This window comes from Anabrus simplex, chromosome 1 (assembly GCF_040414725.1).
Source record: "Anabrus simplex isolate iqAnaSimp1 chromosome 1, ASM4041472v1, whole genome shotgun sequence".
Lineage (NCBI taxonomy): Eukaryota > Metazoa > Arthropoda > Insecta > Orthoptera > Tettigoniidae > Anabrus > Anabrus simplex.
Genome location: NC_090265.1, coordinates 991,195,721 through 991,222,012, shown reverse-complemented (window position 1 = coordinate 991,222,012; position 26,292 = coordinate 991,195,721). Strand labels below are relative to the sequence as shown.

At 41.1% G+C, this 26,292-nt stretch overlaps 1 protein-coding gene across 2 annotated transcripts in view; it reads right to left on the bottom strand.

Annotated features, from left to right (window-relative positions):
• LOC136857863 (lipopolysaccharide-induced tumor necrosis factor-alpha factor homolog) overlaps positions 1 to 26,292 on the bottom strand; it is a 118,300-nt gene that overhangs the window by 52,622 nt on the left and 39,386 nt on the right. The window contains exon 1 of one of the 2 annotated variants that reach the window (XM_067136879.2): positions 18,917 to 18,992. The exons of the other annotated variant lie outside the window; for it this stretch is intronic. The gene's annotated coding sequence lies outside the window, so the exon portion shown is untranslated. Of the gene's footprint in view, positions 1 to 18,916; positions 18,993 to 26,292 lie in introns of those variants that run through there. 2 annotated transcript variants of the gene reach the window in all.

The following is a 26,292-nucleotide window of genomic DNA, read 5'->3' as shown; positions in this document are numbered from 1 at the left end:
TCGAAGTCTAAATATAGGAGAGGAAATATCAATGGATAGGGTACACTTAAAGAAAGCCCACCGGATGTATCGGGAAATCAGCACGAGATTGTAATCTGCAGGCGTGAATGTCCAAGGAAGACCTGGAAGAGGACGGTGAGGATGAATGCAAGAATGTCGAAAAGAAGAGAGTGATCGACAATTGCATTCTGTGGAGGTGTTTCATGGATGCCGTATGCTCCAGTACAAGTAATAGAAAATAAGTCAAATGTCGAGTCCAATCCTCTACCATCTTCACTTCCTGGTTGCTTACCTCTGAGTACGCCAGTATATGCTGTTCCCATTCCAGCCGTGCGTGGCTCTACTTCACATCTTTATTCCATGACAGCTTCATGCTTCCTATTCGCATCCACTCTGATGGCATGACCATACTAGTCAAGAATTTTCCTTTCAACTGACGTTACAAGAGGCACCAATTGGAATATTGTCCTCTTATCATAGTACGAATATTTCTAACATAGTCTCTTGCAGTCTTCCTTGTAACTTTCAAGATATTTCATGTCAGCTGCTGTAGGTCTGCGTTTATGCTTCATTAACTGACGTAGACGTTCAGTGGCATGCTGTGGATTGGGAACGACTTGACATACTTGTATAATTTTGCAAAATATTATTCTTTGAATTTCTTCCTTATTAACAAGATATGAGTACCATTTAAATCGGAGGTGCATATGGCCCTGAGGTTCACTCAGCCTTCACCAAAAGTGCCAGGTTAATTCCTGGGGGCAAAGGCGGCCGGGCGTAGAGCTAACCACTATACCCCATCACGTGCCGCGGTTAACAATGGTGGAAGCCTTTACCTTCCACTCCTCCAAGGGCCTTCATGGCCTGTACGGAGGTGACTTTGTCTTTGTCTTTGTCTTTTGAGTACCATTTAAATACAGCTCTTCAAAATGGTCAGTGTAAATTACGATATTTTTGTGAAAATACAGTAATAATAATAATAATAATAATAATAATAATAATAATAATAATAATAATAATAATATAATTATAATCGCAAGATAAACTCAAATGCTCCTGGTTAGTTAAGATATAATTAGTCGTTAGTACGTGGAATGTGGAGAGTTAATTTAATAATATATTGCAGTTCGCAGACTAAAGGAGTTCTAGCGTAGGCAGATCAAGACAGCTGCTTGGTGACACAGTATCTCCATTATTCATCCTTGTCTGTCCTCCTCAACTTTCCATTGATGTCCTGTTATAATACCGGTGAACTATTATCGGTCCTTCATCGCCATTGAGTAGCGATGGTTCTCTGAAAATTTTCTTAAAATGACCTTTAAATTATTATTATTATTATTATTATTATTATTATTATTATTATTATTATTATTATTATTATTATTATTATTACCGAGTGAGTTGGCCATGCGGTTAGGGTCGCGTGGCTGTGAGTTTTCATTCGGGAGATGGTGGGTTCAAATCCCAGCGTCGATAGCCCTGAAGGTGGTTTTCCTTGGTTTCCCATTTTTACACCAGGCAAATGCTGGGACCGTACCTTAATAAAGACTAAGGCCACTACTTTCCCAATACTAGCCCTTTCTCATCCTTGCGTCGCCGAAACTTTCAATGTGTTAAATAATAATAATAATAATAATAATAATAATAATAATAATTATTATTATTATTATTATTATTATTATTATTATTATTATTATTATTAAAAAACCCCATGGCACTACAGCCCTTGAAGGGCCTTAGCCTACCAAGCGACCGCTGCTCAGCCCGAAGGCCTGCAGATTACGAGGTGTCGTGTGGAAAAGTAAATCAAAGTAAGCAAAGTCCTCTCCGTACAGGCCATGAAGGCCCTTGGAGGGGTGGAAAGTGCCATAACCTCGGCACTTGATGGGGTAGAGTGGTTAGCTCTACGCCCGTATTATTATTATTATTATTGTTATTATTATTATTATTATTATTATTATTATTATTATTATTATTATTATTATTATTATTATTATTATTATTATTATTATTATTGCTAATTGCTTTACGTCGCACCGACACAGATAGGTCTTATGGCGACGATGGGACAGGGAGGGTCTAGGAGTTGGAAGGCAGCGGCCGTGGCCTTAATTAAGGTACAGACCCAGCATTTGCCTGGTGAGAAAATGGGAAACCACGGAAAACCATTTTCAGGGCTGCCGACAGTGGGGTTCGAACCTACTATCTCCCGAATACTGGACACTGGCCGCACTTAAGCGACTGCAGCTCTCGAGCTCGGTATTATTATTATTATTATTATTATTATTATTATTATTATTATTATTATTATTATTATTATTATTTTTATTTTTATTATTATTATTATTATTATTATCATCATCATCATCATCATCATCATCATCTGATATGGACCTATGTAACATCCTCGGGTATTTAAACCTAAGAATTTCATTTTTTGTCCGTATTGAACTGAGAAGGATGATAGGAAAAACTTAAAACGGTCCACCTTTTCAATACAAAAAGTTATATTTTATTTATAACATGTATTTGTACTTGGAACTAGTTTCGACGCTGTGTTTGCGTCATCATCAGCCAAAATGGGAAACAGGCAAGCATGTAGGCATTTATGTTACACAAGGCGTTACATTAAACAATACACATCTTACAAGGAGATAAAAACAGGGACGAATATAGGAAACAAATGAATCGTTGAGAAAACAAAAGTTATACAAATTAAAAATAACCTTAACCACACATCTTGCAGTGCGAAAGTGTTCTTCTTGAATGATTCCTGAATGTAAAACACACGCGCACACATTTCTGAGGAGCCAGCAGGCAGGACAAAGTAAAGTGAAACCTTAAGAGTTCTTCTGAGAAGAGTTCATCATTTTTCTATGTTCCGACTAACTAATGAAGTCTCCCTTGAGTTCCTGATAAACATATACAACAGGAAATTCTCCTTCACTCTCCACACTAGCTATAAAGAACAACGGTAAAATTTTAAATATTGCGCAGAGACGTGAAAGCATGATTTTGAACATGATATAACTCCTTCAGATAACCCAGTTTTTACACAAGGTGTTACATTAATTAATACACATCTTACGAGGAGATAAAAACAGGGACGAATGTGGAAACACATGCATCGTTGAGAAAGCAAAGTTATACATATTAAAAATAAGCTTAACCACACAACTTGCAGTGCGAAAATATTTGCCTTGAATGATTCCTGAATACAAAACGCACGCGCACACACTTCTAAAGAGCCAGCAGGCAGGAAAAAGTAAGGTGAAACCTTGAGAGTTCTTCTGAGAAGAGTTCATCATTCTTTCTATGATCTGACTAACTAATGAAGTCTCCCTTGAGTTCCTGATAAACATACACAACAGGAAAATTAAACAATACACATCTTACAAGGAGATAAAAAACAGGGAAAGTTATACATATTAAAAATAACCTTAACCACATATCTTGTAGTGCGAAAATATTCGTCTTGAATGATTCCTGAATACAAAACACACGCACATACATTTCTGAAGAGCCAGGAGGCAGGAAAAAGTAAAGTGAAACCTTAAGAGTTCTTCTGAGAAGAGTTCATCATTTTTTCTATGTTCCGACTAACTAATGAAGTCTCCCTTGAGTTCCTGATAAACATACACAACAGGAAATTCTTCTTCACTCTCAACAATAGCTATAAAGATCAACGGTAAATTTCATTTTAAATATTGTGTAGAGACGTGAAAGCATGATCTTGAATATAATATAACTCCTTCATTTAACCCAATTTTTTACACAAGGTGTTATATTAAACAATACACATCTTACGAGGAGATAAAAACAGGGACGAATGTAGAAACAAATGCATTTTTGAGAAAGCAAAAATTATATATATTAAAAATAAGCTTAACCACACAACTTGCAGTGCGAAAATATTTGCCTTGAATGAATCCTGAATACAAGATGCACGCACACACTTTCTAAAGAGCCAGCAGGCAGGAAAAGGTAAGGTGAAATCTTAAGAGTTCTTCTGAGAAGAGTTCATCATTCTTTCTATGTTCCAACTAACTAAAGAAGTCTCCCTTGAGTTCCTGATAAACATACACAACAGGAAATTCTCTTTAACTCTCAACAATAGCTATAAAAGAGCAACGGTAAATTGTATTTTAAATACTGTGCAGAGATGTGGAAGCATGATCTTGAACATGATATAACTTCTTCATTTAACCACCTTTGAAAGTTTCTCTCTATATTACATAGCTTCATTAACAACCATTCTGTAGATGCACAAATTAATCTTGTAATCTTCATAGGTCCGGTATTCAGCTTGACAAGAATATAAAATAGGTATTAAGGAATACATTGTTGAGAGTTTGGAGGTTGACTGTGCCAGTATTGGTGGTGTATTGTTGCAGCGTTACGTGTAGGGTGGGGGCAGGTTTCTATGATGTTTATTGCGGGACATAAGGCGGTAAAGCTATGGCGCGAGATGAAGAGGAACAGAGCGTGTTGGATAGTTTAGGTCTGGGCAGCGGCCGTTGTTGGATTAGGAGGGGAGAGGGGAGGGGCGGTAGGGGAGGAGGGGTGGAAGGGGGGGAAAGTATGGAGGGTGATGTGGTGAAAGTGTGTGGCGTGACAAAGTATTATGCATGATTTGAAAGACAGATCTGTTTTTCGGGATATTCATGTTTTTGAAAAATTCAATGAGAAAGTCGAATAGGATCTTTGGTTTCTCTGAGATATCATTTAAGTTTAGGTTGGGATTGAAATATTGGTCTAAATGAATATAGAGGTTTTCAGTGACGTCTAGGAAAGAACCTTTGTTTAGAATATCTAATACTTCAAGATCTTGATTTATTTCAGTAAAGTTGTGCTTAAATTCTTTTATATGTAGGCCGACCGCGGAAAAACGGTTGTGTTTTATGGCATTGACATGTTCTGCATATCTGATTTTAAAGCTGCGTCCTGTTTGCCCTAGGTAAGAACTTTTGCAGTCTTGGCAAGAAAACCTATATACACCTGATTTAGAAAAAGGACTACTTTTATTTATTGATCTTCATCAAATAAATAATAAATAAATAAAAGTAGTCCTTTTTCTAAATCAGGTGTATATAGGTTTTCTTGCCAAGACTGCAAAAGTTCTTACCTAGGGCAAACAGGACGCAGCTTTAAAATCAGATATGCAGAACATGTCAATGCCATAAAACACAACCGTTTTTCCGCGGTCGGCCTACATATAAAAGAATTTAAGCACAACTTTACTGAAATAAATCAAGATCTTGAAGTATTAGATATTCTAAACAAAGGTTCTTTCCTAGACGTCACTGAAAACCTCTATATTCATTTAGACCAATATTTCAATCCCAACCTAAACTTAAATGATATCTCAGAGAAACCAAAGATCCTATTCGACTTTCTCATTGAATTTTTCAAAAACATGAATATCCCGAAAAACAGATCTGTCTTTCAAATCATGCATAATACTTTGTCACGCCACACACTTTCACCACATCACCCTCCATACTTTCCCCCCCTTCCACCCCTCCTCCCCTACCGCCCCTCCCCTCTCCCCTCCTAATCCAACAACGGCCGCTGCCCAGACCTAAACTATCCAACACGCTCTGTTCCTCTTCATCTCGCGCCATAGCTTTACCGCCTTATGTCCCGCAATAAACATCATAGAAACCTGCCCCCACCCTACACGTAACGCTGCAACAATACACCACCAATACTGGCACAGTCAACCTCCAAACTCTCAACAATGTATTCCTTAATACCTATTTTATATTCTTGTCAAGCTGAATACCGGACCTATGAAGATTACAAGATTAATTTGTGCATCTACAGAATGGTTGTTAATGAAGCTATGTAATATAGAGAGAAACTTTCAAAGGTGGTTAAATGAAGAAGTTATATCATGTTCAAGATCATGCTTCCACATCTCTGCACAGTATTTAAAATACAATTTACCGTTGCTCTTTTATAGCTATTGTTGAGAGTTAAAGAGAATTTCCTGTTGTGTATGTTTATCAGGAACTCAAGGGAGACTTCTTTAGTTAGTTGGAACATAGAAAGAATGATGAACTCTTCTCAGAAGAACTCTTAAGATTTCACCTTACCTTTTCCTGCCTGCTGGCTCTTTAGAAAGTGTGTGCGTGCATCTTGTATTCAGGATTCATTCAAGGCAAATATTTTCGCACTGCAAGTTGTGTGGTTAAGCTTATTTTTAATATATATAATTTTTGCTTTCTCAAAAATGCATTTGTTTCTACATTCGTCCCTGTTTTTATCTCCTCGTAAGATGTGTATTGTTTAATATAACACCTTGTGTAAAAAATTGGGTTAAATGAAGGAGTTATATTATATTCAAGATCATGCTTTCACGTCTCTACACAATATTTAAAATGAAATTTACCGTTGATCTTTATAGCTATTGTTGAGAGTGAAGAAGAATTTCCTGTTGTGTATGTTTATCAGGAACTCAAGGGAGACTTCATTAGTTAGTCGGAACATAGAAAAAATGATGAACTCTTCTCAGAAGAACTCTTAAGGTTTCACTTTACTTTTTCCTGCCTCCTGGCTCTTCAGAAATGTATGTGCGTGTGTTTTGTATTCAGGAATCATTCAAGACGAATATTTTCGCACTACAAGATATGTGGTTAAGGTTATTTTTAATATGTATAACTTTCCCTGTTTTTTATCTCCTTGTAAGATGTGTATTGTTTAATTTTCCTGTTGTGTATGTTTATCAGGAACTCAAGGGAGACTTCATTAGTTAGTCAGATCATAGAAAGAATGATGAACTCTTCTCAGAAGAACTCTCAAGGTTTCACCTTACTTTTTCCTGCCTGCTGGCTCTTTAGAAGTGTGTGCGCGTGCGTTTTGTATTCAGGAATCATTCAAGGCAAATATTTTCGCACTGCAAGTTGTGTGGTTAAGCTTATTTTTAATATGTATAACTTTGCTTTCTCAACGATGCATGTGTTTCCACATTCGTCCCTGTTTTTATCTCCTCGTAAGATGTGTATTAATTAATGTAACACCTTGTGTAAAAACTGGGTTATCTGAAGGAGTTATATCATGTTCAAAATCATGCTTTCACGTCTCTGCGCAATATTTAAAATTTTACCGTTGTTCTTTATAGCTAGTGTGGAGAGTGAAGGAGAATTTCCTGTTGTATATGTTTATCAGGAACTCAAGGGAGACTTCATTAGTTAGTCGGAACATAGAAAAATGATGAACTCTTCTCAGAAGAACTCTTAAGGTTTCACTTTACTTTGTCCTGCCTGCTGGCTCCTCAGAAATGTGTGCGCGTGTGTTTTACATTCAGGAATCATTCAAGAAGAACACTTTCGCACTGCAAGATGTGTGGTTAAGGTTATTTTTAATTTGTATAACTTTTGTTTTCTCAACGATTCATTTGTTTCCTATATTCGTCCCTGTTTTTATCTCCTTGTAAGATGTGTATTGTTTAATGTAACGCCTTGTGTAACATAAATGCCTACATGCTTGCCTGTTTCCCATTTTGGCTGATGATGACGCAAACACAGCGTCGAAACTAGTTCCAAGTACAAATACATGTTATAAATAAAATATAACTTTTTGTATTGAAAAGGTGGACCGTTTTAAGTTTTTCCTATCATCCTCGGGTATTTTAAATCTTTATGATTTAATCGTAACAACTCGAAAATGTGTTAATTTTCAATTATTTGTAATTTCTTCTTTGGGATGGGCTCGTAGATATTTATTTACTTGCTTCACTCGGAAGGACGTGGATTTGATTCCTCCTTAGTAAGTCAAAACATAAAGAAACGTCTATTGTTGCAGGTGTAGATGGGTCTAAAGTTCATTCAGTCTACTTTCATGCGTCAGAAATGAGTAGGCTGCCAGGTTAATCCCTGGGGGTAAAGCAGCCGGGATGCTGCTAGCTACTTATCCCACTTAGTGGGAACCTTTGGCTTTCGTGGCGTTTACGGAGGTGGCTTTATTTTCTTTTCGCTCTTCGCTGCTAATGCCTTCCTATGATGTTCCTAAATATTCACATCAGAAATTATTTCCACCGCAGTCTTTTCTCTTATGTCTAGCCTATAAGTACGAAGTAATATGTCCGGAGACTACCAACCTGATGCTCCGTATGGCTTGAATGACCCGAAAACTGAGCAATGTAAGTGCAATTTGATCCATGAACGAACTTTTCTTTCAAAACATTGTACGAATTGCTCATAAGAACAAACTCTCTACAAGTTTCCCTATACCTTGTTTTTTCTCACTGAGCTACCATAGTACTAGGTGCAATATAGCTGTTATTGTAGCTTCCCAGCCTCTCGTGCTGTACTGTATTATTGACATACTGTACATTGCAGTGCCTCCAAATGCAACATGACAACTGGTTTACAGCTTTCATTAGCAAGTAAAGTTAGCTGTGACGATGCGATGAGAACGAATAATTTGGACTGGTTTCTCTACACACGTTTGAGGCTCAGTGCAGGTGAATATCACACAACCAGTTGTTGATAGTTTAAAGGATTAAGGAAAACTTAGTGGTGTATTTTTATATAGCAATATGTTAGATGCGGTTGGGTTCCTTGTTATGAGTAGTGGCCTTCAGTACAGAGTCCTCCAGGTTCGATTCACAGTCGGGCCAAGTATGTAAGTCGTGTCTGGTTAATTCATCTAGCTCGAGGAAATACACGTTACTTCCAACCACGGTAGAAACATGTTGGCTTGGCGACAGGAAGGGCATCCGGTAGTAGAACTCGGCCTAGTCCACATAGCCAACAACTTGCACCAACGACATCACCGACGAGAGGAAAAATGCGGCAGGGGATGTGTTGTCTAGTCCACTATACGGTTACATACGGAGAGAGGCATACATTATTATTGTAATGGCTCTAGTAGGCTGTACCCCTATTATGTATGCAACTCTCATTGCATAACCATCGTGCAGGCAAGAGGACACTTGTTACTTGCATCCTAACTCGTTTTTCTCTTCCGCAGCACGTACAGCCCGAGTACTGCCAAAACATTTGCTGCCCAGCCAAATTATGGCCTGCGTCATGTGGTCAGCGTAACGGTGTCTTCAGATGTATTGTTTGACGTTCTTGAGCGAGATTCTAACTACATAAAATTCAGGCTCTGGATCTCTAATGTCGAGTGGTAATGCCCCTCCTCCCCGTCCCACGGAACCCAGTTAACTCTTCTCCTCTCCCATTCCCAGTGTTTTCGTCCCTGTAACTACTTTTATTACGGTTTTTGGAAACGCCGATCTGCCGGAATGTTATCCTACAAGATTCCTTTCACGCTCCTGCAAATTTACTGCCACGCTGGCGTACTTGAACACCTTCAAATATCACTGGAGTAAACCGAGATGGAACTTGCCAATCTGGTCTGAGTATTCTACCGTCCAAGATTCTAGACCCAGCCATTGCCAGTGTTCTTTAGTTTACGAGGTGTAGAGACCTTTTAAACGTTTAGTTGAATTCTCGATATGAACTGGAGGGACTTGCAGGTCGCTGCTGCGATTCACTTCCAATGCGAGACGTGTGAGACGAGATGAGAATACTTCTGGCGGTTATCAGTGATCTCAGTGAATACTGAAGGCCACGATTAGTCTAGAGTCCCAGGTAAGTTTGTCATCGACTGCTTATCGTTGGGCTTCCGTGCGTGTATGGGAAGCGTTAAGCTGTCCAGCATAAATCTAATCTTGTGTGAACCGGTCAAAAGTTTAGGAGCACATAAGGAAATCACGAAATGTCATCTAGAACCTAAAATTGTGCCACTAGATCTCTGTCATTTTCTTTCTCATCACTCACATCTAATAGGATATATGTCGCCTGATTTCATTGAGTTAGTCCAAATACTGTAGAAGTTATGAATAAAGCCCGGATTTTTATGCAGTAACAGGTTGAATTGAAAACTAATTCGGTTAGTAGGAAGTGTCGGCCACCCGCACTTCCATAATGCAGCAAGAGTAACATAAATTATGGGGGTTCTGATGGGCCGTACCCCTAATGTTCATGCAAGCCCCCTAGCATAGTCGTTGTGAAGGTAGACTATACTTGCTACTCGCTTCAGTAAATTTGCAATCTAACCTGTTAATGCATACAAATCTGGGCTCTAGTTATGAATTTTTAACTCTTGGAAGGTCACACACAATAAAAAAATTGTTAATATAACGTACTGTATACTCTAATTGGTTTCAAGTATGTTGTTGTTGTTCAGTCCGTCAGCGATTCCGCTGGTGGGATCCTCAATAGCTCTGCCATCAGCTGTCATAGATGGCCTAGGCATCACTAAAGGGGCGTACTAGGGAAAATGAGGAGTGAGGTAGTTTCCCGTTGCTTTCCTCACCGAGCCAGAAGTTGCTATTACATATCAGTCTGCCAAGCCCACTGAAATGCATGCACCAACCGACCCTATGAGCAATATTTTCACACCATTCATAGCAGGGACTGGCTGCAGAAGGAATGGCATTACTAGTATCACTCATACCTCAGTCACTTTCATTTTGTCAAAGCCAAGGATGAGGCTGAGACAGATCAATGAAGGTAACAAAATTGCTCTAGCCCATACCAGAAGACATAGTGCACTGTAAACACTAGGTCCCGCCAGCAAAGGCACTTTCAAGTATCACCACCGCGATTTTTTTTAGACTTAGCAACAGGTGGGGGCCATTTTAGTACACATATAAAAATTCCGAAAATATGCGGCACCGTTTTTTTGCGTTTTTTACTTTTTTTCGAATCAGCGCCAAATGGTTGATTTTTCTTTGCCTTTGACATGTACAGTATATGGCCCAAGGTCTCAGGGCGAGCTATCGGAGTCGGACTTATCTGCCCTGATAGTTTCATTTGCACTCTGCGAATAGCATCCAGGAACAAATTTCTGATGGCGATACCTCGCACTGAGACCTATGACAAGAACAAGGAAAATTGACCAATCTAGCGCTGGTTGTATATGACACTTCATGATTTTTCTAATGTGGTCCTAAACTTTTGACCGGCACTGTACAGAAAGAGGCCTGCTTCGTTCAGCAATCCCAGTAGAGAACTGATTCATTATAACAATGTTTTTTTTAATAGACTTCTAACCTTTATGTTATCACAGTAACTTGTTGTACTTCCTCTTAAAACGATAATAATGACAACCACCACCACCATTACCACCACAGGAGTTCTTTACGTGCCAATAAATCAACAGACACGGGGATGACGTATTTAAGCACCTTCAGATACCACCGGACTAAGCCAGGAGCCAACTTGGGCTCAGAAAACCAGCGTCTTAACCGTGTGAACCACTCAGCGCGACTAACTATGGTGTCCAATATACCTCAGTGCCGTACGATTTCATACACAAATACAGAATTCACAACACCGGATGATAAACTTTCCCTCGGACATCGTTTTTCTTTAGCAGCTAATATTGCGCATGTGAAGTAGACGTTGTGTAGCGCTTTTGATGATCTCAAATATAATGTGCTTCCCCGGACTCGAAGTGGGGCGGATTCCTCGTAAGAATTAGTTTGTTGAACACAAAGGATGTTTGGACAGGTAAAGTTTCCAAATCGTTACGAGTATGGTAATGAAAACATCACAGAATACTTACAACCTCATGCGGATACATTTTATAGTTTTCGGTAAACGGTAGAGCAAAATGAAGAGGCGTGAAACTTTTCTGAATGGAAACATGATATAATTTGTTTCAGAACACTATGAGGTGTAGTTTCAAAGATATAGCCCATTGACATTGTAGTGAAAGTGAGGAGCTAGCAGCACGTGCTTGGTCAAGCAGTAGTTCACTTTCTGAGCTTATCCCTTATGTGTAACAAAGGAAGCCGGCAGAGGATTAGCACACTATACGCGTGTGTTTGCTTTCTTAGAATTATTTACATCACGGCCACATGTAGGTACAGTGCATTGTTGTCAAGTTCAGTATTTGTCCTCGAACTACACTTAGCGTAGAATAGCCAAGTGAACTCTGTTAGCATCCTTTCACACTCAGCATTCTCCTAAGCTTGGCGTGTGCTACTGTTTAACAACGGACGTATAATAATAATAATAATAATAATAATAATAATAATAATAATAATAATAATAATAATAATAATAATAATAATAATAATAAAAGTTTCTTAGTGTGTATTCAAATACTAAATGATTTTTAATTGCATAATCATGCCGTACATCTATGTAATTGTACCGGGCGAGGTGGCCGTGTGGTTACGGGCGCGTAGTTGTGAGCTTGCACTCGGGAGATAGTGGTTTCGAACCCCACTGTTGACTGCCCTGAAGATGGTTTTCCGTGGTTTCCCATTTTCATACCAGGCAAATTCTTAAGCTGTACCTTAATTAAGGCTACGGCCGCTTCCTTCCCATAAGTTCTATCAGTGTCGGTACGACGTAAAGTTAATTGTAAAAAAAAAAGATATATTTAATTGTAATTGTAATTTCAACGCGAGAGAATACCAACTTTACTTTCTTATTCTTTCTTAATCTGTTTACCCTCCAGGGTTGGCTTTTCCCTCGGACTCAGTGAGGGATCCCACCTCTACCACCTCAATGGCAGTGTCCTGGAGTGGGAGGCATTGAGTCGGGGGATACAACTGGGGAAGAGGACCAGTGCCTCGCCCAGGCGGCTTCACCTGCTATGTTGAACAGGGGCCTTGGTGGGGGATGGGAAGATTGGAAGGGATAGAGAAGGAAGAGGGAAGGAAGCGGCCGTGGCTTAAGGTAGGTACCATCCCGGTATTTTCCTGGAGGAGAAGTGGGAAACCACGGAAAACCACTTCCAGGATGGCTGAGATGGGAATCGAACCCACCTCTACGAAGCGGACACAGGACTAAATTATTTCGTTTGTATTATGTTATTTTATACGTAAATGTAATTAATCTGCCCCATGGATTATTCGTAATAATAGTTTTTTGATATTTTGATTCAATGCTGTATAATAAAATTTTCACCAGGTCTCACAAAGATTCTACGGGGCATTTACTTAATGAATAACATAACACAAAGAAATAATTTAGGAACGTTGGTATTAGCTCCCGTTGAAATACGATTACAACTGATTTTTTTTTTTACAATTGGCTTTACGTCGCACCGACATAGATAGGATTTTGGCGTCGATGAAACAGGAAAGGGCTACGCGTGGAAAGGAAGCAACCGTGGCCTTAAATAAGGTACAGCCCCAGCACTTGCCTGGTGTGAAAGTGGGAAACCACGGAAAACCATCTTCAGGGCTGCTGACAGTGGGATTCGAAACTACCATTTCCCGAGTGCAAGCTCAGAGCTGCGCGCCCGTAACCCCACGGCCACCTCGCCCGGTATAATTAAATAGAAGTATGGCATCATTATGAAATTAAAATCATTTAGTATTTGAATACTCACTAAGAAACTAACAGACACTAAAGAGACTGCCAGACTGATGAATGCGCGCGGCAAGTGGGTGAATTATAACTCAGGGGCCACGACCTCAGCAAAAAAATATGTACCCCTACTATCCTTCCTCACAGCACATGCAAAGTCTTCACTACTTGCCGCAGTGCTATACAAATTGGTTAGCCGCGACGAACAGCATTTTATGCGTATTTCCGTCAATAATTACGTTACTAATTAAAGAAAATAAACGAAGGAATTAGCAGATAAGATAACAAGGTTTGTACAAACAGCTTTTTAAAAATAATTCCTAGTTCCACCTGACTAAATTGGAATAAAAATGTAATGATTACTCCACAAAGTGTCCCAACTCGCCCCACCCCCTAATCGCCGCTACTGTTTGTAGACACGCCAAAGATGCAGAAAAGGAAATCTAATAACTTATTAATTTACACACGTGTAGACATTCCACTCGATGGAAGAGTTGCATGTATGAAACAAAAACTAATATTCGGTGAAGTACGTATGTAGAAGGCATACGTCTGTTTGGAGCTTCTGTTGCATTCCGACCAGATTGTCCAGATTAAAATAATGTCTGTGTATTCACCGCTACTGATCACACTAGCTACTGCCGATATGCAGACAGCAAATATAGTGCGGCTGTACCATACCTCAGCCTAGAACTATGCGGTCGAAAACGATGTTTACTAATGCAAGGGGTGCATTATATCGGTAGCGCTGAGTAACATAGTGCGAGCGGCACTCCGTTTCTTATCTCTTCATATTCTGACGTAACCTGCCCGCTGGCAGTAGTTCCCCTGTGAAAATCAGTTGGTAGATGACCCATTCCTCATTTGTGCATGCGGGACATTTATAAGTAGAAAGTACGGCGTTCGAGAGCCACCTGGTATATATGTTGTTGGTTTTGGGGACATGTAAAGACCATGGTGCATGCGGTCCCTGTAAATGATGTGGATACACTACGAGAATACGTCTTCAATGCCTGTGATGCAACCCGGCAACAGCCAGGATTGTTCCAACGAATGCGTGGTTGCATGCAACGTTGGGTGGAAGGCTGTATTGCGATGGATGGCGGTCACATCGATCACATGTTATGAGCAATAGATGTCAATCATTGATGGTAGTGGTATCGGACCATCACACCGGAGATATTGGGTTTGCGGCCAATATTTATAAGACCTTTTTCCTTCGTTTGTTACGTGCTGCCTACCCTGTAAATATTGGAACCTTTTTCAAGTACACTCTGTATAAGCAAATTACTATTTTTGAATTGCTATGTTCATTACGTCGCACCGACACAGATAGGTCTTATGGCGACGATGGGATAGGAAAGGCCTAGGAGTTGGAAGGAAGCGGCCGTGGCCTTAATTAAGGTACAACCCCAGCATTTGCCTGGTGTGAAAATAAGAAACCACGGAAAGCCATCTTCAGGGCTGCCGACAGTGGGATTCGAACCCACTATCTCCCGGATGCAAGCTCACAGTCGCGCGCCTCTACGCGCATGGCTAACTCGACCGGTACAGATAGGCCTTATGGCGACGATGGGACAGGAAAGACCTAGAAGTGGGAAGGAAGCGGCCGTGGCCTTAATTAAGGTACAGCCCCAGCATTTGCCTGGCGTGAAAATGGGAAACAACGGAAAACCATTTTCAGGGCTGCCGACAGTGGGGTTCGAACCGACTATCTCCCGGATGCAAGCTCACAGCTGCGCGCCCCTAACCCCACGGCCAACTCGCCCGGTCGTTTTTGAATTGAGCGTGCACGTTTCAACATTCATTTAGTAGGAAATAATGTCTTACAAAAATCATCGCAACTTTGAAATAAATGTAGGCTACATCTCATTTTTATTAGATCAACTGTAGATCTGTTTTGCTCATCTATATATATAAAATAACTTATCCTGACTGACTGACTGACTGACTGACTGACTGACTGACTGACTGACTGACTGACTGACTGACTGACTGACTGACTGATTCATCATCGCCGAGCCAAAACTACTGGACATAAAGAAATGAAATTTTGGGGATATATTCATATTAAGATGTAGGTGCTCGCTAAGAGAGGATTTTTTGATATTCCGTCGCTAAGGGGGTGAAAAGGGGGGGGGGTGAAATTTTAAAAAGAGTGTATCTATATCTCAAAACTTTAAAAGTTTACAGATGTAAACATTGGTATTTAGAATCTTCTTTTAAAATAAGGATACACGTATTTTTTTGTTTTCAGAAAACCCCAATAGGAGGGGTGATAAAGGGTGAAAATGGGGGAAAATGGGTTGAATGCCTTCAATCAGGATACCGGTACTTATATCTCAGAAACTGAAGATATTACAGACCAGAAAATTGGTACTTTTGATCTCTTTTAAAAATAAAGAAACACGTATTTTTTTTTGTTTTTGGAAAATCCAATTAATGGGAGGGTGAAAAGGGGGTGAATTTTTAAAAAGAGTGAATCTCTATCTCCAAACTTTTAAAGTTTGCAGATGTAAAAACTGGTATTTAGAATCTTCATTAAAAATAAAGAAACACCTATTTTTTTGTTTTCGGAAAATCGCAATAGGAGGAGTGAAAAGGGGTGGAAAAAGGGTTGAATGCCTTTAATGAGGCTACTTATATCTCAGAAACTGAAGATATTACAGACCTGAAAATCGGTGTTTGGGATCTCCTTTAAAAATAAAGAAACACGTATTTTTTGTTTCTGGAAAATCCAATTAAGGGAGGGGGTGAAAAGGGGGTAATATTTTAAAATGAGTGTATCTATATCTCAAAACTTTTAAAGGTTATAGATGTGAAAATTGGTATTTAGAATCTCCTTTAAAGATAAAGAAACACGTATATTTTGTTTTCGGAAAATCCAATTAATGGCGGTTAAACAGGAGTGACAAATTGGGGTGAATTTTTGAAAGACTATATCTACAGAATATCTTGGAAACGTAAAATGTTACAGACGTAAAAAGTGGGTGTTTGGAATCTCCTGTAAATGTAAAGAAACATAGGTGATTTCTTTTTGGAAACTCCAATTAAGGGGAACTCAAAAGGGGTGAAATTTTGAAATGAGAATTTTTACAGTCTATCTAAAAAAATTTACCATGCTACAGAAGTGAAAAATTGTATTTTTTATCTCTATTAAACATAAAGAAACGTGTATTTTTAGTTTTCGGAAATATCACCTGGGTGGAGGGGGGGGGGGGGTAAAAGTGACTGAAAATGGTGTTGAATTCTTTTAATTAGGCTACTGATATCTCAAAAATGAAGATTTTACAGACGTGAAATTTGATATTTTCAATCTGCTTTAAAAGTAAAAATACACGTATTCTCTTAAAATCCAATGAAGCTGGGGGGGGGGGGTGAAAGAATTGAAAAATTAATTGGCTTAATTGTATGAGAATATATACATCTAATAAAAACTTAAGTTATTACAGATGTGAAAATTCGTATTTGGATCTCCTTTAAAAACAAAGAAAAACGCGTTTTGGGCGGGAAACCATCTTGGAGGGCGGGAGTGTAAAGGAGTTGAATTCCTTTCATGAGGACACATAAATCAAAAACTGAAGAAGTTAGAGTCGTGATAATTGGTATTTAGAAGATCCTTTACTATTAAAGAAACAAGTATTATTTCGGGAAAGTTCACTTAGGGGGGGGGGGGAGTAGTGTGAAATGAAGTGAAAAAGTAAATTACTTTTATGGGGATACTTATATCTCAAAACTGAAGGTAATAGACGTGAACATTGGTGTTTGGAATCTCCCTTAAACATAAAGAAACAAGTCTTCTTTTAATTTCTTTGGGGGGGGGGGGTGGCGGTAAATAAACTTAACGGCGGTGGGGTGTAGAAGGAGGTGAGACCAATTGATTTTACTGTTATTAATGTACTTATAAGGATCCTCCGTTGCTCAGGCGGCACCGCGCCGGCCTCTCAAAGCTGGGTTCCGTGGTTCAAATCCCGGTCACTCCATGTGACATTCGTGCTGGACAAAACGGAGGCGGGACAGGGTTTTCTCCGGATACTCCGGTTTTCCCTGTCATCAGCCATTCCAGCAACACATAATAATAATAATAATAATAATAATAATAATAATAATAATAATAATAATAATAATAATAATAATAATGTTCCGGACCGTCGTCAAATGTGGGGACCGCGCTGGCAACGGCTCCTGGACGGGTAATGACTAAGAATGCAGTCCGGCCGCGGGTTCAGTGCCGCCAAATCACCCAATATGACACCACGCCGGATCTCCTGAAGGATTTTATCCATATTAAAAATGATTAAAGGAAAAGATGGCAAAGATTTACGGACCCAACTGACCAGGAGGAATACCTGAGCCTAGCCCGGGAAGTACGAAATCGATTGCTGGAAAGGAATATTGAAAAATGGGAGGAAACGTGCTGTAAAATAATAGAAAACGAGTCAGATTCTCGCAGAAAACGAGTCTGATCACGAATTTCGGCGGATTATATATCTAAAACAATAAGCATTCAATTATAAATTTCAGTATAATACCGTAGCGAAGCACGGGTATCTTGCTAGTCCTGCATATAATATTTATAGTAAAGAACACTCTCCCTCTAAATACATTTGATAGAAATATACTTAAAACAAATTACTGCAACGTTTTGATGCACTAATCAGTTCCGTAGCGCGCAGTAGTACTCTCGTGGTAGATAACTTTGACTTCAGCTGTTCAGCTTCCTTCCACACAAAACAAATAGTAAACCGTAGTGATCTCTAACATCTTCATTACAGAGCTCAACAACACAAAGATACTCTGCTAATTTGAGTATATTTTGAAATTGTGGTTTTTCTTCAAGAGACAAAATGTCATCACTCAAATCAAAACACTTACTTAAGTAGTTTAGAAACACTTACTTGTTAGTATAAAATAAAAATGGTCGTGCAGTAATGTCCAAAATCAGAACATTTTGCATACTGTTTACGAGCTGTGTCCGCCTTTGTGGTGTAGTAGTTAGTGTGATTAGCTGCCACCCCTGGAGGCCCGGGTTCGATTCTTGGCTCTGCCACGAAATTTGAAACATGGTACGAGGACTGGAACGCGGTTCGCTTAGCTTCGGGAGGTCAGCTGAGTAGAGGGGGCTCGATTACCACCTCAGCTAGCCTCGAAGTAGTTTTCCGTGATTTCCCACTTCTCCTCCAGGCAAATGATGGAATGGTACCTAACTTCAGACCACGGCCGCTTCCTTCCCTCTTTCCTGCCTACCCGTTCCAATATTTCCATCCTTCCACAAGGCACCTGTTCAGCATAGAAGGTCAGGCCGCCTGGGTGAGATACTGGTCCTCCTCCACAGTTGTATCCCCAACCCAAAGTTTCTCGCTCCAGGACACTGCCCTTGAGATGGGATCCCTCGCTGAGTTCGAGGGAAAAACCAACCCTGGAGGGTAAACACATTAAGAAACAAAGTTTACGCGTTGCTCCGTATGTGGAACAAAACGGGAAAATTCTGTACTGTTCCGGCTAAAACCTTGCGCTTGACAAGCCTACATCACGGTCCACTTCTACCCTATGGCATCGTACCGACCACTTACCTTATAGCTGGAGAACTAGAACGTAATGACAGGAAACCACACCTCAACCTGCTCTTAAGGCAAATTAAAAACACGGTAGTATATATACGAAAACAGGATACAATGAAGTGTGTTCAGTTTCTCGGTAACGTATCAGAAGTGACAATGTTATCAATATGTGCGCGATTGATGACGATATGGGCACATTTCTTCCAAGAATTTTGTTATCAGGATAGACACGTTAAATTTCGTGTATCCAGCTGTTGACATCACAATCTTAAAACCGTCAAACAAATATTAAAAAAAAACATATTATTGGTGTTACGGCTAAGTTGAGAGCCTATTAATTTTTTAGATTAAATTATGAGGAGTAAAAGGCATTTGTTGGTGCCTATAATTGCGTATTTTGATCGTTAGCGTATATCTTGTCCGCCTCCGTGGTGTAGTGGTTAGTGTGATTAGCTGCCACCCCCGGAGGTCCGGGTTCGATTCCCGTCTCTGCCACGAAATTTGAAAAGTGGTACGAGGGCTGGAACCGGGTCCACTCAGCCTCGGGAGGTCAACTGAGTAGAGGGGGCTCGATTCCTACCTCAGCTAGCCTCGAAGTAGTTTTCCGTGGTTTCCCACTTCTCCTCCAGTTAAATGCCGGAATGGTACCTAACTTCAGACCACGGCCGCTTCCTTCCCGCTTCCTTGCCTATCCCTTCCAATCATCCCATCCTCCACCCAGGCCCCTGTTCAGCATAGCAGGTGAGGCCGTCTGAGCGAGGTACTGGTCATCCTCCCCAGTTGTATCCACCGATCCAGAGTCTGAAGCTCCAGGACACTGCCCTTGAGGCGGTAGAGGTGGGATCCCTCGCTGAGTCCGAGGGAAAAACCAACCCTGGAGGGTAAGCAGTTTAAGAAGAAGAAGAAGAAGCGTATATCTTGCTATAAATTGCCATTTAAGCGTCTAAAACGCTACTCTCAATTCTATTTTGTTTTTTGACCCTTACTGTATATATATCTCGTGGTCAGCCGGGAGTATATAGCGTGAAAACGTCTTGTGAGTTTAAGAAGACATTTTCTCTATTCAGAAATATCCTGTCTGAAACAAGCCATAAATTTATCTCAGAAGACCTTATTTGCTAGTGGCTTTACGTCGCGCCCCTAACCGCACGGCCAACTATCCCGGTGAGGAAGACCTTAAACAAATACGCAGCATTCCACTGCCATGACTCTTGGGAGTAAATTCTTTCGATAGTTTCAGTACAGTTTCGTCCTGTATCACAGAACTGAGATCAAAAGCAAACTGGCACTTCCAAAAATAGTTATTTTCTGGAATTTTGTTGGTTATCTTGGATAGGCATAAATTTACATTAAGCCTAGTTTTACGCTAGAATACCCTTCCTGAAGAATGTATTTATTTCTGCGTGTTTTTTTTGGTGGCAAGCAAGTCGCTGTGCGGTTTGGGTCGCGTAGCTATCAGCTTGTATTCGGGAGATAGTGGGTTCGAACTCCACTGTTGGTAGCTTTGAAGATGATTTCCGTGGTTTCCCATTTTCACTCCATGAAACTGCTGGGACTGTACCGTACTTAAGGCCATGGCCACTTTCTTCCCACTCCTAGCCTTTTCTATCCCATCGTCAACATAATACCTATCTGTGTCGGTGCGACGTGAAAATAGATTGTAAAAGTAAAAAAGTGGTAGTTGGTAAGTATGATGTGTTGTGTGTAGATGTGTGTTAAGACGATCACGAACACCAAGCCCCTGAAGTAACGGAATTAGTCAAATGTGGCTAAAATCCCTGACCCGGTCGGGAATCAAATCAAGGGCCCTCTGAACTGAAGGGCATTATGCTGGCTTTCCAGCCAAGGAGCCGGACCAGTTATAAATACGGTAAAACCCGCACTGAAATTGTTTAGCATATAATTTAATCTGTTAAGTTATTAGTACGAAGTCTGGCTTCTTTGCTGAATGATCTGAGTCGAGGCCTTACGTTCAGAGAATCCTGGGTTCGATTCCCACCCGGTTCGAGAATTTTAACCACGTCTGCATAATTCCTCTGACTCGGAGACTGGGTGTTTGCGTTTTTCCCAACAAACTTCCTTCTACATACACCCAACACACCACACTACCAGCCACCACAGAAACACCGAATACATCCTTCCACATAGGGCTGACTTCAGGAATGACATGTGGTCATAAAACACGGCGACGATCACATGTGCATCATAGTTCGCACCCGTGAACCCACCGGGGTGTGGAAGAAGTAGTTTGATCAAATTTTGATAGTGCCTATTTTGACCTTTTAAATGCCTTTTTATGCTACCTAAAATGAGATTTTAAGACCTAAATGTCCTCAGTTTAGTTACGGCTAGTGTTCGGAAAATTTTATTAACTTTTCAGAAATATGTAGTCTAATTATTTATGTGCCTAAAATACTGAAAATATGTGATTAAGTTTCCAAAATATGTTCAGAAATTTCTACCATATAGTTATACCACCCCCATGCACGTTTTCAAAAATATAGTTATAACGTCCACTGCCTGTATAAACCAGTCCACAGTACTAAGGTTCCGTTTTAGCCGTACTTCCCGCTCAACAGGCGGGCGCATGATGCACCTTCCGAATCCTATGTTGCTCACTGCAGATGCGCGGTACGAAAGCAAGTATGTACTCTTTTCGGATTTTATTGTAAAGAGCGGAAGGAAAGGTCACTTCATAACCTTTCATAGCACTGATTGTTTTCTCTTGTACTGCTACTTTCTGTTTTACCTTCATGGTTGGTTTTTCCCTCGGACTCAGAGAGGGATCCCACCTCTACCGCCTCAAGGGTAGTGTACTTCAGCGTGAGACATTGGGTCGGGGGATACAATTGGGAAGGAGGATCAGTACCTCGCTCAGGCGTCCTCGCCTGCTATGCTGAACAGGGACCTTGTGGGGGTATGGGAAGATTAGAAGGGATACACGAGAAGAGGGAAGGGAGTGGCTATGGCCTTAAGTTAGGTACCATCCCGGCATTTTCCTGGAGGAGAAGTGGGAAAGCACAGAAAACAACTTCGAGGATCGCTGAGGAGGAAATCGAACCCCTCTCTACTCAGTTGACCTCCCGAGGCTGAGTGGACCCCGTTCTATCCCTCGTACCACTTTTTCAAATTTCTTGGCAGAGTCGGGAATCGAACCCACAGCCAATCACACTAATCACTACACCACAGAGGCGGACAAATTGCCCTCAGGTGCACTAAACTCCGCCTTGCTTTCCATCAGCAACTTATATTTATACTCTACAGAAAGGTACTGTAACAAAATTTTCCCATGCATGTCACGTATAACTTGTACACACAAATAAACACAGACTTTCACAGTGGTAACATGCAGGCCTACACAAAGACCGCACCAGTAATTCTACCAGCTGATTGACAATGTATAAACAAAATAATGTAAAAGACAAAACATTCTACTTACTTCACCCGGTGCCATACAGTACACGAAAATTGTTATACTGGGACAGCGAGAGAGAGAGAAAGAACAAACTGCTTTGATTTCTTAAATGAATCATGCTTAACGCAACATAAAAGTACATTCCCTTTGGCATTCCAAATAGAAAATAAAAAGTACATTATACAGGTCGAAGATTCTTTCTACGCTTTAACATTTACAAGCAGCATTTTCAGGTTTTCAAAAAGAGATCTGTACTTATTTTCAGCTAAAAGAGTTTTGTTTCGCGAAAAGCTTCTCTCCACATCGGATGAGGTTACTGGTGCATATTTAAAACACACAATGTCTGACAGTGAAAATTCTTCTTCGTGGGACACCATATCTCCGTTGCCACTAAGGACACTAGCACGCCGTATCCAGCTGGTTGTGGAGGTAAAGGGAGATCAGCGACACACCGTTTGTGTTGTGTGATTAACTCGCATCAGCAGGTTTTATTTCAAACTATTTAATAAACACGTCAAGAAACTACATTCAATAAATTCTCGAATTAAATCACAGTGACTTCAATTTTATATATTTGACGAGATCCGCTATCTCACTGAATAAAAAAAAAAGACATTCAAAATGCTGTAGAAGCTCTCTGATAAGTTTGCATCCTCCCACCTTGAGTTGTGAGTCTACACAGTACTGATCACAGATATAGTCTCTCAGGTATAGTTCAGTTATTATGAGTTTCGACTTGACGTTTGAGCGCTGCCTTTTGGCGGAGGGTAAGTGAATTAATCAACAGCCAATCATAGACAGCCGATCGCTCCGATAGAGCGCGTTAGACTCCAGTTGCGGTTAGCAGTGTTGTCGATTTGTTGTTTACTGTAACCACGTGCTATCAGCTGTGTGTTGTATTGTGCTCAGTTCTTTTCGCGGCCTTTGTGTGTCTTTGTGCTAGGTTGTTGTTCGTTTATATTTCGCAGTTTAGAGTTTATAAATGTATTGTTTAGTATTTTTAATAGTATAGCGCGTTATATTGTTAGTAAATAGTGTCTAACAGGTGATCTATTTTATATAGTAGCTTAGTTTAACATTTCGTTCGGTAGTTACATAGTAGGTTAATTTTAAGCCCGTGTGCGAATTTGATGTTCTGTCATGTCGACGCTTACGTTTAAGGATGAAGCTCCTAAGAGAAGAAAGCCCTTCGGACGAGGTACTCCACTAAGGAGCCGGGCCCGGGAAATTGTTTGTAATGTTAGAGAGTCATTCTTGACAAAGCACCAACAATGGCGGCTAGAAAGAATGAGTTCATTAAGTGGTTGAAGGAGCACAATATTTCGGTTCGCGATGACATGGGGAAGGGGGATCTTATGCATCTCTTGAAACAAAACAAACCCCAGTACCCAGTTTATGTGGTGGATAGCCAGAAAGAGCCGGCATAAAGTAGTTCAGACGATTATGTTGAAGACTTTATTACAGACTGACAGAGCAAATGCAACACCAAGAAGGAGTGGTCAGAACTTTATGCCAATTGCAGGGTAGACTGACGTCACTGAGGTATGCTCATGATGTGAAATGCGCCGCTGTGCTGCGCACGTAGCGAACGATAAATGGGACACGGCGTTGGCGAATGGCCCACTTCGTACCGTGATTTCTCAGCCGACAGTCATTGTAGAACGTGTTGTCGTGTGCCACAGGACACGTGTATAGCTAAGAATGCCAGGCCGCCGTCAACGGAGGCATTTCCAGCAGATAGACGACTTTACGAGGGGTATGGTGATCGGGCTGAGAAGGGCAGGTTGGTCGCTTCGTCAAATCGCAGCCGATACCCATAGGGATGTGTCCACGGTGCAGCGCCTGTGGCGAAGATGGTTGGCGCAGGGACATGTGGCACGTGCGAGGGGTCCAGGTGCAGCCCGAGTGACGTCAGCACGCGAGGATCGGCGCGTCCGCCGCCAAGCGGTGGCAGCCCCGCTACGTCAACCGCCATTCTTCAGCATGTGCAAGACACCCTGGCTGGTCCAATATCGACCAGAACAATTTCCCGTCGATTGGTTGAAGGAGGCCTGTACTCCCGGCGTCCGCTCAGAAGACTACCATTGACTCCACAGCATAGACGTGCACGCCTGGCATGGTGCCGGGCTAGAGCGACTTGGATGAGGGAATGGCGGAACGTCGTGTTCTCCGATGAGTCACGCTTCTGTTCTGTCAGTGATAGTCACCGCAGACGAGTGTGGCGTCGGCGTGGAGAAAGGTCAAATCCGGCAGTAACTGTGGAGCGCCCTACCGCTAGACAACGCGGCATCATGGTTTGGAGCGCTATTGCGTATGATTCCACGTCACCTCTAGTGCGTATTCAAGGCACGTTAAATGCCCACCGCTACGTGCAGCATGTGCTGCGGCCGGTGGCACTCCCGTACCTTCAGGGGCTGCCCAATGCTCTGTTTCAGCAGGATAATGCCCGCCCACACACTGCTCGCATCTCCCAACAGGCTCTACGAGGTGTACAGATGCTTCCGTGGCCAGCGTACTCTCCGGATCTTTCACCAATCGAACACGTGTGGGATCTCATTGGACGCCGTTTGCAAACTCTGCCCCAGCCTCGTACGGACGACCAACTGTGACAAATGGTTGACAGAGAATGGAGAACCATCCCTCAGGACACCATCCGCACTCTTATTGACTCTGTACCTCGACGTGTTTCTGCATGCATCGCCGCTCGCGGTGGTCCTACATCCTACTGAGTCGATGCCGTGCGCATTGTGTAACCTGCATATCGGTTTGAAATAAACATCAATTATTCGTCCGTGCCGTCTCTGTTTTTTCCCCAACTTTCATCCCTTTCGAACCTCTCCTTCTTGGTGTTGCATTTGCTCTGTCAGTCAGTGTATCTCTTTAGGGCCAAGCGAGAGTGAAACCTCAACAGACGATGACAATGCCGATAGGGACTGAGAAAAGAGTGGGTTATTCGCTTTGTAGGATTATTTCCTTCGTTACGGGAAACTGAATCTAACAGCAACGCGAGATCTTCTACATGGTGAGTAGACATTTAATTTAATTTTCTCACGGTTTATCTGCTCGAGCATTGACATATTTTTATCTTGTAGCCTTATCCTAAATGTGTTGTGCATTATTAGTCTTATGTGAATCATGTATATTGCTACAAAGAATAACCGATTATGGACTTATATTCCAGTATTTACATTTCTGTTCGTGTTGTGTATCGTAAATCAGCTGTTTGTATTCGTGGCAATTTGGCACCAGCGGCTGACTTCCGGCTAACTGTCAAGTCGAAACTCATAAAAACGGAACTATACGTTCACCAAGCTTCCATCTCCTGTTCTATAACCAGATACCTTCTGTTCAATTCTCCTTGTTTCATTAACAACACGATTATATTCTTCCACTTGATTGGAAGATCAAGGATGAAACTCTTCATCGAAACCCCTTCACAAAACTTCCCATCTGGATACCTGCAAGGGGTAAAGTCTTTGTACATGACGAGTCAGTTCTCCATTAGCAGCCTGTAGCTTCACCACTCTCACGACACAATCTCGACAAGGGATGATCTTGGGGACTCTGCGAAGACGCCAATACAGACGCTGCAGAGAATTACTGACAACAAGGATGATGTGTCCTACTCTGACTGTGGGCTGACTCCTCTTCTTCGGCTTAACTCGCTGTATCAGCTGTCCCGGATACTTGCTTCGGAATCTGATTCGTAGGTCTCTCTGGAGCGATTATTAATATTTTGCTCTTCGGTTCAAATTACGATGATCAAAGTCATCATAATCTGAAATACACATTCCTTTCATATTTTGCAGAAATAATGTAGCCTAGGTCTTGAGAGGAATAGATGGATACGCATACACGTGCATTCACTCGCACTGAGAAGTTTATCAGCGACTATTTCGTCATAGGCGGATATTATTATTATTATTATTATTATTATTATTATTATTGTCCGCCTCTGTGGTGTAGTGGTTAG